Here is a 15511-nt window from a genome sequence, read left to right as displayed (position 1 = left end):
GTTGGTTACATTAAAACACACACACGATTACCCAGGAGACATCCCAGGGTATGTTTCCCAGGAACGTCTCCCAAGGGATGGCAATGCAAGGACAATGGGAGGTGAGGATTGATGGGTGTTCCTCCTGAGCTGTGGGTTTGGAAGCAGGGGCGGGGGGGTGAGTGGGTGGGACGAGGAAGGTTCTAGCCCCCCCTGCTCCCACACCTGGATGATGAGGAGACTGTATAGCTGCTTCGCCCTGGGAATGGCACCCAGCCTCTGCTGCTCCTGCTCATACCCTCAGAATAGCACCCCACCCTCTGGGGAGAGATCTCCAATGACTACGTCCCAGGGGCCCCTCCTGCTTGGTGGAGTAGAATGCCAGCAAGCCCGCCTCAGGACGTCCCTGGACCTTGCAAGTTCCATCCACTCCTGCTTTGGACGCCCAGATCTTCAGATCTTCACTCCCTCATACCTTTAGTCTGAAAGCATTAACTAATCACCTACTGGGTGCAGCATGGGGATGTAAAGGTTATAGAGGGAAAGAGAAAAGTTTCAACTAAAGCTGCCTCTGCAATTATTCAGCTTTCAGGAGGTGCCCCAGAGTCAAGGGGCCAACCAGCTCTCGTGATTCATCTCAGGACGATCCCCTGAGGACCAGGGGTGCTGGCATGTGTTGGGGCAGTCTGGTAGAGAGGTTTGAGGTTGCAGATGCCAGCAGCATGGGGCATCTTGGATTGACAGGTGAAGACACCTCAGAGCCCTGTTTGGATCTGCCAGAAATGGCTGGGGAGATCATGGGAGAGGCCAAGACCCTGGGGACTGCAGTGACCAGGGTGGGAGGAAGGCAGAACCCAAACCCACCTGAGCCTTGATGCAAAGTGACTCCATCAGCACCCCAGGTTCACGAGGCCCTGGACAGTCCTGCTATAGATGAACAACTCTACTTGTATGGCATCTGCTATATTTCTTTCTGATTACAAAAGTAATATATTCTCAATACAAAAAAAAAACCCCACAAAACCCAGCAACTTTAAAAAGGCAAAGGAAAAACAAAAAAAAAAAAGAGCCATAATTCCACCACTAACGTTGGTTGTGGCTGCTCTCATTCTGGTGAAAAACCTGCTAGTCTCTCTTGATTAATACATATATAGTTGGGAAAATTCTTCATGGCAAAACTACTACGGCCAAAATAAAAATTTAATAAGACAAACTGGGGGAAAATATTTGCAACTCATATCACCAAAAAAGAGGTAATTTCCTAATACACAAAAAGATCCGAGAAATCGTTAAGAAGGAGTCAGAGTTAAAATATACGACCACAATAATGTATAAGTTGGGGGTGGGTGTAAACGACACTTAAGTGTTCAGTGGTCTGTGTCATCTCGGAAGAAGATGGAGGTATTGATTAACCACAGGCTTTGATAAGTTGAGGATGTGTAGTGATTTCTAGGGGGACCACTCAAAGAATAGGACCATCACAGGATTCAGGAGAGTGGCTACCTATGGGTGAAGAGGACCTTAAGGCAGGAGAGAGCGCATGCAGTGGGAGTGGATCCTAGGGTGCTAGTCTCTTTTAATTCCTGATTTAATTGTTGGTTATCTGAGTGTTTATTCACAATTATTCATTTTAACTGTATAAATGTTTTGTATAATTCTCTGTATGTGTGCTATAATTCACAATTCTTTTTAAAAATTGAAAGATATTCACCATCCATAATAAGTGAAAAAAATTTAAACTATTTTACAAAGATCAAAAAGTCTGAGGACTGGGCTTCCCCGGTGGTGCAGTGGTCGAGAATCTGCCTGCTAATGCAGGGGACACGAGTTCGAGCCCTGGTCTGGGAAGATCCCACATGCCGCGGAGCAACTGGGCCCGTGAGCCACAATTACTGAGCCTGCGCGTCTGGAGCCTGTGCTCCGCAACAAGAGAGGCCGCGGCAGTGAGAGGCCCGTGCACCGCGATGAGGAGTGGCCCCCACTTGCTGCAACTAGAGAAAGCCCTCGCACAGAAACGAAGAGCCAACACAACCAAAAATAAATAAATTTAAAAGTCTGAGGACTGACTCTGATGGCAAAGGGGGTGGAAAATGGTGGTGGGGTATATATTGGTACATCCTCTGTGGAAGATACTTTGGTAATTTTGACCCAACTTTCCAAGATACAAAGCTTTGCCCACTTCTGTGGTCTTATCCTACACAGAGTGTCACGGATGTTCAAATTTGCTTGTGCAAAGGCTTCTTCACCGTAATAGTAAAAGATGGGAAACAACCTAAATGCGTACTGTTAAATAAATAATGGTGCTTGCGTGTCGCGAAATATTATGCAGCCACAATCAAGGACCCTCTCCATGAACTGGTATGCAGTCATCATCAAGTCGCATCATTAAATGAAAAGACAGCTGCAGAGCAGCAGGTACAATGCACTATCAGTCATGTGAAAGCCACTGGAGGGGAGGTTGCATACATGTAATTGTCTGAATATTCATCAGATTTCTAAAACATTTCTAGCAGGCTACACAAGAAACTGATAACGCTGGGTGGTTCTGGTGGACTAGAAGACATGGTTAGAAATTGTATTTTCACTCTGCACCCTTTTGTACCTTTTAAACTTTAAAATTGAAAGTAAGTATTCAAAAGTATAAGCATAAATTATGGCAGGATTGGAAAACACTAGAACCTTTCCTGAGCCAGCCATCCTCTGCCCACAAGGTTTTCAAGGAAGCCATAGGAAGGGGAGGACAGTGGTACATGGCAAATCGAAGTGCCCCTTTCATTATTAGCTGGGTGTGTGCCCAGTTCCCCCAGGCAAGGCACCAGTTCTCCAAAACGCCTGCGAGGCGAGGCGGGACAGTCCAAGAGGCAGGCCCTGCTCAGTGGGCACCTGTGGCCACTTCAGAGAAAGAGTCACCCACTAGAGGGCAATCAGGGGGGAAGGAGCCCGCAGCGCCCCACGTCCTGTTGCTGGGAGTGAGAAAGACACACACACATACGTGCCTATGTCCATTTCTACAAGACCCACCTCACTCTGTTCACCCTGTTTTATAGCCTGCTGTTCCCACCTAACAGCTTATCAGGAATATTTTCTCCCATTAATAACTGTTCTTTTACTGCAAGATTTTTAATGATCAAAGTTTACTCAACCAATTCTCTGTTAAACACTGAGACTTCTATGTGGTCATAAACGGTGCTTTGATGAAAATTGGTAGAGCTAAATGTTGATGCCCAGTCTTAATTATATCCTTAGAAAAGTATCCTGGAAGTAGGGTAAGGCATATAGACATTTTCCAGCTTTCTACACCCGTCACCACATCGACTCAGCCTACACTGGTGAGAGGGTCAATCTCCCAACTCCCATTCTAATTTGGTTTTATCTTTGCCTACTTAATATTTGCAGGGGAAAAGCATCTTTTTATTGCTTTAATTTGCATCCTTTGATTATAATTGGGTTGAGGCCTCTTCGTGTGTTTCTTGCCCATTTTCATCTCTAACACAAATCACCCGTTTGTGTACCCATACAAACCCAGCACCTGCCTTCTCCTCCTCTTTGCTCAGGCCTGAAGAGCCCTCCTTGCACATGCGCAGCTGTCAAAATCCTCACATCTTTCAAGGTCAAGTACCCTGCCCTGCCCTCCCACCAGGCAGCCAGTCCTGACTTCCCACACTCTTGGCTTGGGGCACTTGCTGCTCTGGTCCTGCTTATAGTCACCACCTGCATGCCTGTACCCCGCCGTCTGCACAAACTGTTCACTTTACCCCTCAGGCCCAAGGCTCAGCCACTGTCCCCACTGAAGGACCCTTGGGCAACAACGTTTACTGGACACTGCCCAGTTAGTGCTCCCGGGCTGACTCAGACTCCCTCCTTGTCCCAAGCCCGTTGGGAGTCGTGAGTACCAGCGACAGCCCCCTCCTGTCAGACAGCTGCTTTGAGTGTCTGACCCAGGCTTGTACCCCCTCTTGCCAGCCCTCATGGGGACGCTGAGCCTCAGAGATGGAGCAGCATCTTCCCCCGGGCTGCAAGAGAAGGTGGAACTCCCAGTTGAGCGTGTTCTCTATAAGAAGCTGAGACTGGGTGGGGAAGAGGGTAAAGCCCCTGGAGTTGACAGACAAGGAGAAAGGGGCACAAGGAGCAGCTAGGTGGACAGTAATGTCGGGGCTTTAAGCATGGATCTCGGGGGCTTCCCTGGTGGCGCAGTGGTTGAGAGTCCGTCTGCCGATGCAGGGGACACGGGTTCGTGCCCCGGTCCGGGAAGATCCCACATGCCGCGGAGCAGCTGGGCCCGTGAGCCATGGTCGCTGAGCCTGTGCATCCGGAGCCTGTGCTCCGCAACGGGAGAGGCCACAACAGCAACAGGCCCGTGTACTGCAAAAATAATAATAATAATAAAAAAATGGATCTCGGTATTTTATACCACATTCAATAACTGTCCAGCCTTGGCCTTTTTACCCCATATTCTCTATCACTGTGTGTTGGCAACTCTTGCCTGTAGGAGGGATGGGAGCATAGTCTTCAGGGACGGGGCTGGAGACCCTGGGAGCACCAGGGGCTGGGGTGGGTGGGAGCCACGGTTCTCTGGAGATGCCGCAACCACAAGTGAGGGGCATGCATGCGGGGAAGCCCCCTGGGAAGAGGGTTGCCCTGGGCCCCTCCTCAGTCATGCCAGGGACCCTCCAGAAGTGTCACCCCTCCCAGGAGGCAGTGATAATCTGAAGTGCCCACCCCACTGGCCTCCAAGACACCTGGCTTCTCCCAACACCTGATGGACACTCCTGGTGTCATCAAGAAGGCAACTCCACAGTCAGGGTGACCTTGGCTCCCACCACTGGAGATGACAAATTTCTTTTCTTCCTGCTGAAAACATAATCCATCTTTCATGGATCTCTGGGGACTGGCGGCGTGGCACACGCATTATGGAAGATTTTGCCTGGGCTCATTTCAATTGTCTACAGGGCTGGCTTGATGCCCACTCCTCCTTAAGCCCTTCAGACGCTGAGAGAGCATTTCAGTGCCATGGGGCAGCTCCAAAGATGTTCCTAAAAAACATTATACTTCGCTGTCAACTGCTGCTGTCCTGATTTCTGGGCTTTAATTTCTTAATTTAGGTCAGAATAAGCTCCTCCCACATTCCAGGCACTAGGATCCAGGTTGTCCAGTAAGGATCTGCCCTCCCAGGCCATGGTTATGCTGCACACTCAGGGGACCTCCAACCCAGGCCTGTGGGCCAGAAGGGTCTTCCCAGAGAACGTAACACAGATCCTGAGACCTGAAGGCTGGGGGGCTGCGGGTCAGGTGAAGGGTGAGGAGAAAGCCTCTGTGAAGATGGGCTGGGGTGCTGGTGAGGTAAACCGAGGCCAGGCCAGTGAAGGTTAAGGACGCCAAGCCACTGAGTTTGAGCTTCATCCTGAAAGCCATGGGGAGACCATGAGCAGCATTAGTCAGGGAAATGACACCGATAGATGCGCATTCTAGAAAGATCGTGTTGACAGCCTCCGGACTGCAGGCCAGAAGGGTCCTTGCCAGGAAGGAGCAATTCAAGAAGGAAGAGGAAATGGCCGGTTGGCGGAAGTTCCACGCAGATAAAGGGAGAGATACCCATACAAGACACATTTGAGAGGTGGAATTGGGAGGGTGGAACATGGAGTGAGCAGTAGGCAGAGGACAGAAGAGGGAGGCGTGTGGGCTGTGTGAACTGCCGGTGAGTAGAGGTGCCCCTAGGGGAGACGAGGGCCACAGGAGAGCAATCGATGGGGACTGGCCACAGGGTGTGGGAGGAAAGGCAGTGAGCTAGTGCAGGCACACTGAGTGTTAGGTAACTGGGCACCTAGCAACACCCTGGGCCAGAGACATGGACCTGCCCCCAGGAAGCCCCCACCTAGGGACACAGACATCTATCTAGTAATCATGTAGATAAAGGACAGTGACCTCTGAGAGAAGGGCTTTTAGGCAGAGGCCTGCTGAGGGAGGTGAGGAGGGATGAGGCCCTGGAAACAGAGGAACAGCAGGCCTGTGGGGGAGGGTACAGGGTACATCTGCAGTGCCCAAAGAGAGCCAGGGTGAGCGAGGACAGGCAGGGGGGAGAGCAGGGCTGGACATGGTGTGGCCGGCTTACATCTTACATCACAAATGTGGTGTCCAAAAACATTATTTTCTTCTTCCTTATTCAATTCTGAACACACAGCAGCTGAAAAATAAACTTGCCGATTAAAGGTACCCTCCAATCATTAATCATTAGAGAAATGCAAATCAAAACTACAATGAGATATCATCTCACACCAGTCAGAATGGCCATCATCAAGAAATCTAGAAACAATAAATGCTGGAGAGGGTGTGGAGAAAAGGGAACACTCTTGCACTGCTGGTGGGAATGTGAATTGGTACAGCCACTATGGAGAACAGTATGGAGGTTCCTTAAAAAACTAAAAATAGAACTACCATATGACCCAGCAATCCCACTACTAGGCATATACCCTGAGAAAACCATAATTCAAAAAGAGACATGTACCAAAATGTTCATTGCAGCTCTCTTCACAATAGCCCGGAGCTGGAAACAACCCAAGTGTCCATCATCGGATGAATGGATAAAGAAGATGTGGCACATATATACAATGGAATATTACTCAGCCATAAAAAGAAACGAAACTGAGCTATTTGTAATGAGGTGGATAGACCTAGAGTCTGTCATACAGAGTGAAGTAAGTCAGAAAGAGAGAGACAAATATCATATGCTAACACATATATATGGAATTTAAAAAAAAAAATGTGTCATGAAGAACTTAGGGGTGAAACGGGAATAGAGACACAGACCAACTGGGGGTGGGCTTGGGGATATGGGGGGGCTGTGACGGGGCGGGGGAGAGGCATGGACGTGTATACACTGCCGGGCGTGGGGTGGATGGATGGTGGGGGGTGGCCGCGTGGCGTGGGGGTATCGGCTCGGTGCTTTGTGGCCGCCTGGAGGGGTGGGATGGGGAGGGTGGGAGGGAGGGAGACGCAGGAGGCAGGGGATGTGGGAACAGATGTATATGTATGACTGATTCACTTTGTTGTAAAGCAGAGACTAATTAAAATAAATAAATAAATAAAGGTACCCTCCGCCATTGGATATCCACCTGGAGGAGAAGGGCAGGGAGGCACAGCCCAGGGAAATGAGGAATCTATATGCCTAATCAATCTGCAGTTTGCAAATGCAAGCTTTAAAAGTACCTGAAACACTGAAAAGAAGCAATGAAAGGAAACCACCTTATCAGATATTAAAACACTGTAACACCTTAATATCAAATCGGTGTGGCAATATGCAGATACAACAGAGACAGACCAAGAGAGCAGGTGGAGACCCAAACATACGCAGGAGGCCAGTCAATGATAAAAGTAGCATCTCCTTTAGTAAAGATGAACTCTTGAATAAATGATGTTGGAAGAGATTGGCAGTTTTCTGGAAAAAGATCAGGTTAGATCCATCCCTCACACCATGCATCAGGATAATCTCTAAATGGATCAAAAATTTTAATGTACATATGAAACCACAAAAGTGTGGGAAGAATCAAGCTTTACAAGCTTGAGGCGAGGAAGGCTTTTCAAACTATGACTCAAAATTGAACAACCGTAGAAGATTGATAGCACAAAGATCAAAAACTTCTGCAGAGCAAAAATCACTATAAGCAAAGTCAAGAGACCATCTGGGAAAAAATATTTGCAGCTCAGATCACTGTCAGAGGGCTAATATCCCTAATATATGAAGAGCTTTTGGAAACGGATAAGAAAATGATCAATAATGCAATAGGGAAAAAATGACGAAGGACAGGAACAGACAGTGAAATACAAAGGGACCTCAGACGTACAAAGATACCCGATTCACTCATTAAGAGAAATAAAAATTAGCCCTATGGTGTCTTCTCACTATCAGCTTAGCAGAAATACATATTTGACAATACCCTTTGCTGGGGAAACTATGTGGGAAGAGGTACCTCCCCATGGAAGGCAATTCGGCGATGGCTATCAAAACAGCAAATGCATTTACCCTTTGACCTAGCAATTTCACTTCTGGAAATGTATCTTTTACATATGCCTGCATGTGTTAAGAGCAAAAGATTGGAAATCTAAGCAAAGCTACTTGTTTTTTCAAAAAAAAAAATGAGTATGGCCCAGCAAACTAGAAGGACATGCAAAACCCATTTGCCCATCCAGATTCACTGTCCACGCTTCACCCTGTTCAGGGCCCCTGGAAGCTGTTGTATGGGACAATGGCTGCATTGCCCTCTAAGTTCAGGTCTGGTTCAGCCAGCGGGGAGGAGATGCAGGGAGAGAGAGAGGTGGGAATATTTATTACCTCCTGCAGGGTCACCAAGCCTGGCTGCGCCCTTAACCAAAGGTCATGGCTCCTGCCAGGCGGCCCTATTCGCCTGTCTCTCCCCCTTTCCTCTCACCCCTCTGACCTTGGACGGTAAGGATGAAGGCTTATGACTTCCCTATGTCCTGCCCTCACCTCTGTAAAGAATCTCTTTCAGTAAACGCTCCTCAAATTGCCCAATTTAAGTGAGCCATCTGTTTCCTGCCAGGCCCCTGACTGATGCAGCAGCTATTTATAAAAAGGAAGAGGATGCACTCTAGGTATCAATCTGGAGAGATTTCCAGGGTGCCATAGAAGTAAGAGTATATAGTAGTTACCTGCTATGCGAGGAAGCTGGAGGGTGAGGGAGACGACACAGCTGCATCTGCGTGTATGTCCCTAAAGAGACACTGGAAGGACACACAGGAGGCTGATGAAGGTGGTTGTTGGTCAGGGACCAAGCAGACGGGCAAGGGAAAAGGCAGGGCTTTCCTCTGTCCACCCTTGCATTTTCAAGCATGCCCTGCCTGCCCTGCTCACCTTGCCAGAATTCTGGCCTCACTGTGGGCACTGATCCCTCCCGGGCACCTGGGCACAGTCACACTGCCCTCTCCTAAGTCAGCACCCCGTGCTCTTGGCTCGGGAAGCCAGAGCCCCTCACAAGGGGAGCAGGAAGCATTCTCTGTGCAAGTCTTCAGACAGGAACCAAGGAGGGAAACACAAAGAGAGATGCCTGAATTCCACTCCCAGGGGCTTAAACATTTCCATGAACCCTAAATCTCTGAATATCAACATAGTAATTAGTTTCAAGGGAAAAAAAATCACTTCTAATCTCTGAGCCTCTCTGGGGACCCTTAGAGAATAGATATCTTCAGAACATCCCACATGTCCACTCTGGGGCCCTCACAGGACCTCTGGGCTTCCACACACAGGCGCTCATTCCCCATTCCACCCCCTTCTCCCAGGACAAAAGTTGGCGCCCAGTCCCTCCCCTAGGCAAAGGCTCCTCTTGGGCTAATCTGCCCGGGCTATCCTGCCTTTAACTCCTCGAGTGCGTGGTTGGCTCTCAAATTCACCTCTGCACTTCCCCACGAAATGACCATGGGCAGGGTGCAGAGTGTCCCTGACTGAGCTTCAGGGGTGTTATCCATAAAACCAAGAGCATTTCAGCCTCCATTTCCCAGGGCTGTGGGAGGAGCAACTGAGAAGTTGTAGGTAAGGCTCTTTGCAGGCGTCCACCTGGCACACACAACAACTTCATTACAGAGAGGGTGAGATGCCAGGAGGGACCCAGGAGAATGGTCAGCCTGAGTGGGACTTGGGTTTCCCTTGTGAGGAATTCATTTCTGAGCCTTTGCCTTCCCTGCTGAAAGGCCGGTTGGGTCCTTCTGGCCCTGGGCCAGTGCTGGGGACTTCATAGCCTTTATCTTACTGAAGTATAGCACCAGCTCCAAAGTAAATGTTATCTTCCCCTTTCCACAGATGGGAAAGTAGAGGCTCAGAGAGCCCGGGCCTGTCTCTCTGGCTGCAGCAGGTGGTCTGCACACAGCCTCGGAGTCATATCCACAATGTCCCCATCAGGACCTGCAGCTCCCCTGGATCCCACAGAGCCTTCCTGGGCCTACCCCACTCAGAGCCAGGAAGCAACTCTCAGACCCAGCCTGTCCTCACCACCCGGCCCACCAGGACCCTGCCCTTCACTACCTGCTGGATGAACAGCTCTTCCGAGCAGTTCTGGGTAACCCAGCTCCCAGCTACGCTCATCCTCTCATCACCCTGAGGCGCAGCCACTCTGGCCTTGTCTCGAATCCAGGAAGGCTCCTGTCCCACTGCCCAGGCTGCAGAATCCAGGGGCCATATTGCCCCTGGCCAGTGCCCTGGTCCCACACCCCTCCATGACAGCCCACCAGGCAGAAGGGCACGTGCCCCGGTGCAGTCCTGTCCAGCTGGCGGGAGGGAGAGATGGCAGCCAGGCAGGATCCAGCTGAAAGAGCTATTCAGGTTAATGAGGAGAGGGGACCCTTCCCCCACCCAGTGTCCCAGACAAAACGCAGTGGTGGGCTGGGTCTGAGGATGCCGTGGGACGGGGTGGGGGACCTTCAGGGCTGGAAAGTGCCCCAGGTGGTTCTCACCAGAATAGGGCCCAGCTAGTGACAAGATCCAGGCACTGTGGAGCAAGCTGAAGCACTGGGCAAACCACAAGGCCATCAGAACACGGGTGACCGAGGTGGCGGCTGGTCCTGCGGACAGACCCCCAGGTAGGGCGGCAGCTCCTACTAGTCCAGGGTACCCAGGATGCTGGCATCACGGACACACACGGCTCAGCCTCCCACAGCCCTGCCAGCTGAACCCTCCTGTCCAGGCTGGCTGGGGTCCAGGGCCTGGGGTCGCCAGGGGGTCTGGAAAGGCAGAGGCAGAGTCTGGTCACACATTCATGCTACAGGATGAAAGAGAAGCACAGCTACCCCGAGACAGTGACTTATCTCCTCCCAGCAGCTTCAGGGTATAGAGATGGGGCAGGATGAGGCTCCCAGAGAAAAGTGACTTCTGGACAGAAGGAGCGAGCAATTCATTTCCCGTCCTGTCCTCCAGACCCCTAGGCCCACAGGAGAAAGGAAATAATGGGAACATTTGTGTTTTCTGCTTAATTCTTTTTCCTGGTGGCTGGCAGGGGGATTTGGGATTGGTTCCATTTTCTGTGTGAGTTGCTGAAAGTAACTTAAGTCCCCACTGAAGTAAGCATGGCAGGGACAGTCACAGCCCCCTACCTGTGACAGGTGCCGATCTACACCAGCTGTCCATACTGGGAGCACTGCCCCCACTCATTTGCCCTCTGGCTGGCAGGGGTGTCTGTGGACACAGACCCCCGGACCATTTCAGGGCCAGGCCTGGGGAGCCACCCAGCCTGCTCTGATTCCCACCTTCAGAGTCTGAATTTCAGCAAGTACTTACCATGCACTCCTGAAGGTTTGCATCATGCATAAAGGAAAACCGGGGCTTGAGAAAGTCCCTTTGAAACCCCAGCATGTGGCTCAGTCAGCTCCTCATAGCTGGCTGCGGCGGCCCTTAGATGTTGGTGGGCTGCTGTAAACTTCCAGCCACTCTCCCTGGGTTGTAATCCGGCCGTGAACTCTAGGAGACGTGCACTGATTTTGCTGGGTGCAAAAGCCAGCCACTCCAGGCCAGAAGGGCAGGGAGGCAGCCCAGAGGCAAGCCTGCCAAGAGCAGACTCCATGACTGGGAGAGACAAGGAAGCCAATAAGGCCAGATCTGCGGGCAACGGGGCAAACACCATCTGCCCCCACCCCCACCCTGAGCAGCACAGCCAGGTGGGAGCTCCCCGCCTGGTGCAGTGGACAGACCTACCACCCATGCCCTGAGGATCCAACTTCCCACTCCAGGCACCAGTCAGAAGGCACCCTGCCTTCCGAAGCATGTGGACCAAGTGGGGAGCCAGTGCCCCAGTTCTGGCCAAGCCAACTCAAGCACGCCCAAAATTCAGCTCAGGGCAGCAGGGTGGCGGCTGTGAGCCAGGGACGGACTCTGCTGTGCCCACTGCCCACTGCTGAGCGGAGAGGGAGAGGTTGAAGTCTGCTTAGTTATCTGATATTCTCAACCATTTGAAACACAATGGATAAAGCTATAGATACCCATGAGCAGTCCAAGCCCAGCATTCCCTTTGCTGGGGTAAGTGCCACTGTCAGCACGGCATGGGTGTATGTGTGTATCTGGACATTTGTTCACATGCTAATGCTCACGTGGATAATACTGTGGCCAAGAGCTTTATGCACGATTCACACATTGAAATAACTATTTAGTCAGCACCTGCTGCAAGCCAAGCACAGCTCCAGGTGCTGGCATGAGTATCCTCTGCACTAGGAGAAGCAGATTGTTGCATCAAAGAGTAGGAGCTGCTTTAACTTTCATAAACAGCCCAACTGCCTGTCAGCGTGCCTGTGTCAGTCTGCTCAGGCCAGAGACCACAGACTAGGAGGCTTCAGCAACAGAAATCTATTTTCTCACAGTTCAGGAAGCTGGAAGTCCAAGATCGAGGTGTCAGCAGAGTTGGTTTCTCCTGAGGCCTCTCTCCCTGGCTTGTAGATGGCCACCTTCTCGCTGTGTCCAAACATGGTCACCCCTCTGGGCGTGTCTGTGTCCTAATCTCCTCTTGTTTTAAGGACGCCAGTCATATTGGATTAGTGCACACTCACGTGACCTCATTTTTACTTCGTACAGTCCCACTCTGAGGTACTGGGAGCTAAGACTTCAACATACAAATTTTAGGGGAGACAACAATTCAGCCTGTAACAATGTCTGTGCTCATCTATGCCCTGTACCAGTTGGGAATCCAGTTGGCTAAGAGTAACAGGAACTGAAAACAGACAAGATAAAAGTGTAGGCCTCTCTCAAAACCCAGAGGTGGGCAGGCTGGGGCTGCTTCCCAAAATCCCCAGGGACCGGCCTGGTGGCTCCATCATACCTGGCCTCCCTTTCCTAGGTCCCCCAATTGATGCTCCAGTTCCAGCCATCACAACTGCATTCCCAGCATTAGGAAGAAGGAAAAGACAAAAAAGAGGGGCAAAGGGTGCCCACTGACTATCTTCAAGGAAGATTCCAGAAATTGCCCTTCAATCCTTCTCCTTATATGTCATTGCCTGAACCTACTCACGAGGCCACACTTAGTTGCAAAGGAGACTGAAATGCAGCCTTTATTCTGGGAGGCCCCGTGTGTAGCTGAAATTGTGGGGTCTGGTCATTGTCAAAAAACAGGATGTGGGTAATGGGGTATGTTTCAGTCTCGGTCACACACCCTCACCGGCAGTTATTACTTTATCCCTTGTGTTTACCTAAAATGGTGTCTCACTGTTGTTTTAATTTGCATTTTCCCAGTAACTAGTGAAATTGGTCATCATTTCATTTTTATTATCTATTTGTAGTTTCCCATCTTAGAATTTCCTCATTTTCTCTTCTTGGAATTGCCACTTTTCCTTTTTGGGTTGCGTTGCCTTTTTATTACCAATTTGCAGAAGTGCTTACTTACATATTTTAGTATTAATCCTTTGTCTTTTTTTTTTTTTTTGCCGTGCCGCCCGGCATGTGGGATATTAGTTCCCCGACCAGGGATCAAACCCGTGCCCCCTGCAGTGGAAGCTCGGGGTCTTAACCACTAGACCACCATGGCAGATTTTCAGTTTCATAATACAAATTGTATCAGTCCTTTCTTTATGGTTTATTTTTAATTTGTGTGTTCTTTAAAGCATTGTGCGCTCCAGGGTTATAACCATATTCTCCTATATTTCTTTAATGCTTCAATTTTTTTTTTTGTTTCTTACTTTTAGGTGTTCGATTGATCTGGAATTTATTTTTTTAAAGCCATGAAATAGAGATCTAACTTTTTTTTCTCCCAAGAGTATAGATTGCCAGTCTTGCCTGTTTGCCTCCAGCTGCATCCTGGCCCTTCCTCTGCTTGACCCTGCCCCGTGGGGAGCTGACCCTACAGACTGCATCTCCCTGCCCCACCATGTCATCTAGCTTCCAGCTAGGCTCAGGCTACAGGAGGCACTGGCAGGAGATTGGAGAGTAGGAGCAAAGGAAAGCCAGGGTGTTGTGCCCCTCCCACTCTGTCTAGGTAGCCTCCCCGGAACAAACTGCACCTGCTCTGTGGCCCTGGCTCTCCCTAGGTAAGCCTACTGTGCGCCCAGCCTCTGCCAGCTGACCCCAACCCACTTTATCCCTCCAACCTAGGCCAGGCCTGGCTGCATCTCTGCCCCCCACTCCCCAGTTATTTCCATCACTGTGTAACCAGTTCCCTGCATTCAATTCCTTCTATTATGAATACTCTTTTCCTTTCCTGAGTATGCCCTGACTGATGCAAAGAGCCAACTGACCTTACCCTATTTGCTTAAAAAGAAAAGAAAAATATCTCTTCCCATGGATTGGAAATGCCACCTCTAGTTTGCACTAAGTTCCCATAAGTGCATGGATCACGCTGGCCTCCTCCTAGCCCCACAGCTCTTCTGTTTCTTGTGCCAACACCACACGATTGCACACTCTAGAGATCCTCACTCTCTAGAGATACCTGGAAGAGTCCTGGTGTTATTATTTTTCACAAACATTTCATTCTTACCCATGGTGTCTTCCACATGAATTTTGGGATCAGTTTGACAGGCTTCACAAAAAAAATCCTCCCTACTAAGATTTTGATTGAGATTGTCATTGAAGTTATATTTGAGGAGAATGAAGTCTTCAGGATATTGGATATTTTCATTGTTGAATGTGACATTTCTCTCCACTGACTGAGATTTTTTGTTATGCTTTTCAGTGAGGTTTATGATTTCCAACATTTGAATCCTCTCATGTTTTGTTAGATTCATTCCCAGGCATTTCCTCTATTCCATAGCTATTGCCATTGGCATCTTGTTTCTATTATGTTTTTAATCAGTTAATGCTGCAGTTAGGAGTGCTGTTGATTTTTAGGGTGATCTTCTATTTTGCCAGTTTGCTGAACTCTCTAACTCTAGTAATTTGACAGGTGATTTAATCTCTTGGATTTCCTAGGTAAAGGATCATATCTACCTACAAATAATGACAGGGTTTTTTTTCTCTTCCTTTGCAATTTTAGCTTTTTTATTTCCAAGATTCCAGTTTTTAGCTAGAAACAGTGACAGAGAACTTGAACTTATCTCAATCCTGACTTTTAATAGGAATCAACATAATATTTCACCTTTACATGTGATATTTGCTTTAGATTTCTGGCAGACATTCTTTATCAAATTAAGAAAGTTTTCTTTTATTCCTAAGAGTTTAGTTGGTTGGGGGTTTTGTTGTTGCTGTTGTTGTTTTTAATCAAGAATAGAAGAGCTTCTACTTCCAATAATGATGGGTATGTAATGTGGACCAACCATCCCACTGAGGAAAAGCAGAAAAACTGGACCAAAAATTTAAAAGTCTGTTAGACTGCATCATAAAGCTAAGAAGATAATAAATAATTCCCTTGCCAGGACCTGAGGAGGATGGATGTCTGAGAGGTGTGTCCCCTTTGCTGCCCACAGTGGTAGCCAGAATTCTAAATAAGCTCCAAGATTCCTGCCCCTGGTGTATACCTACCTTCTCTGGTTTAGTCAAACATTCATCTAGGTGCTTCTGTGAAGTGAATTTGCAAATGTGATTGATTTTCCAAATCAGTCGATTATCCTTGGTGGACCA

This window comes from Hyperoodon ampullatus, assembly GCF_949752795.1.
Source record: "Hyperoodon ampullatus genome assembly, chromosome: 4".
NCBI classification, from domain to species: Eukaryota; Metazoa; Chordata; class Mammalia; order Artiodactyla; family Ziphiidae; genus Hyperoodon; species Hyperoodon ampullatus.
Note: the sequence above shows the minus strand (reverse complement) of the source record.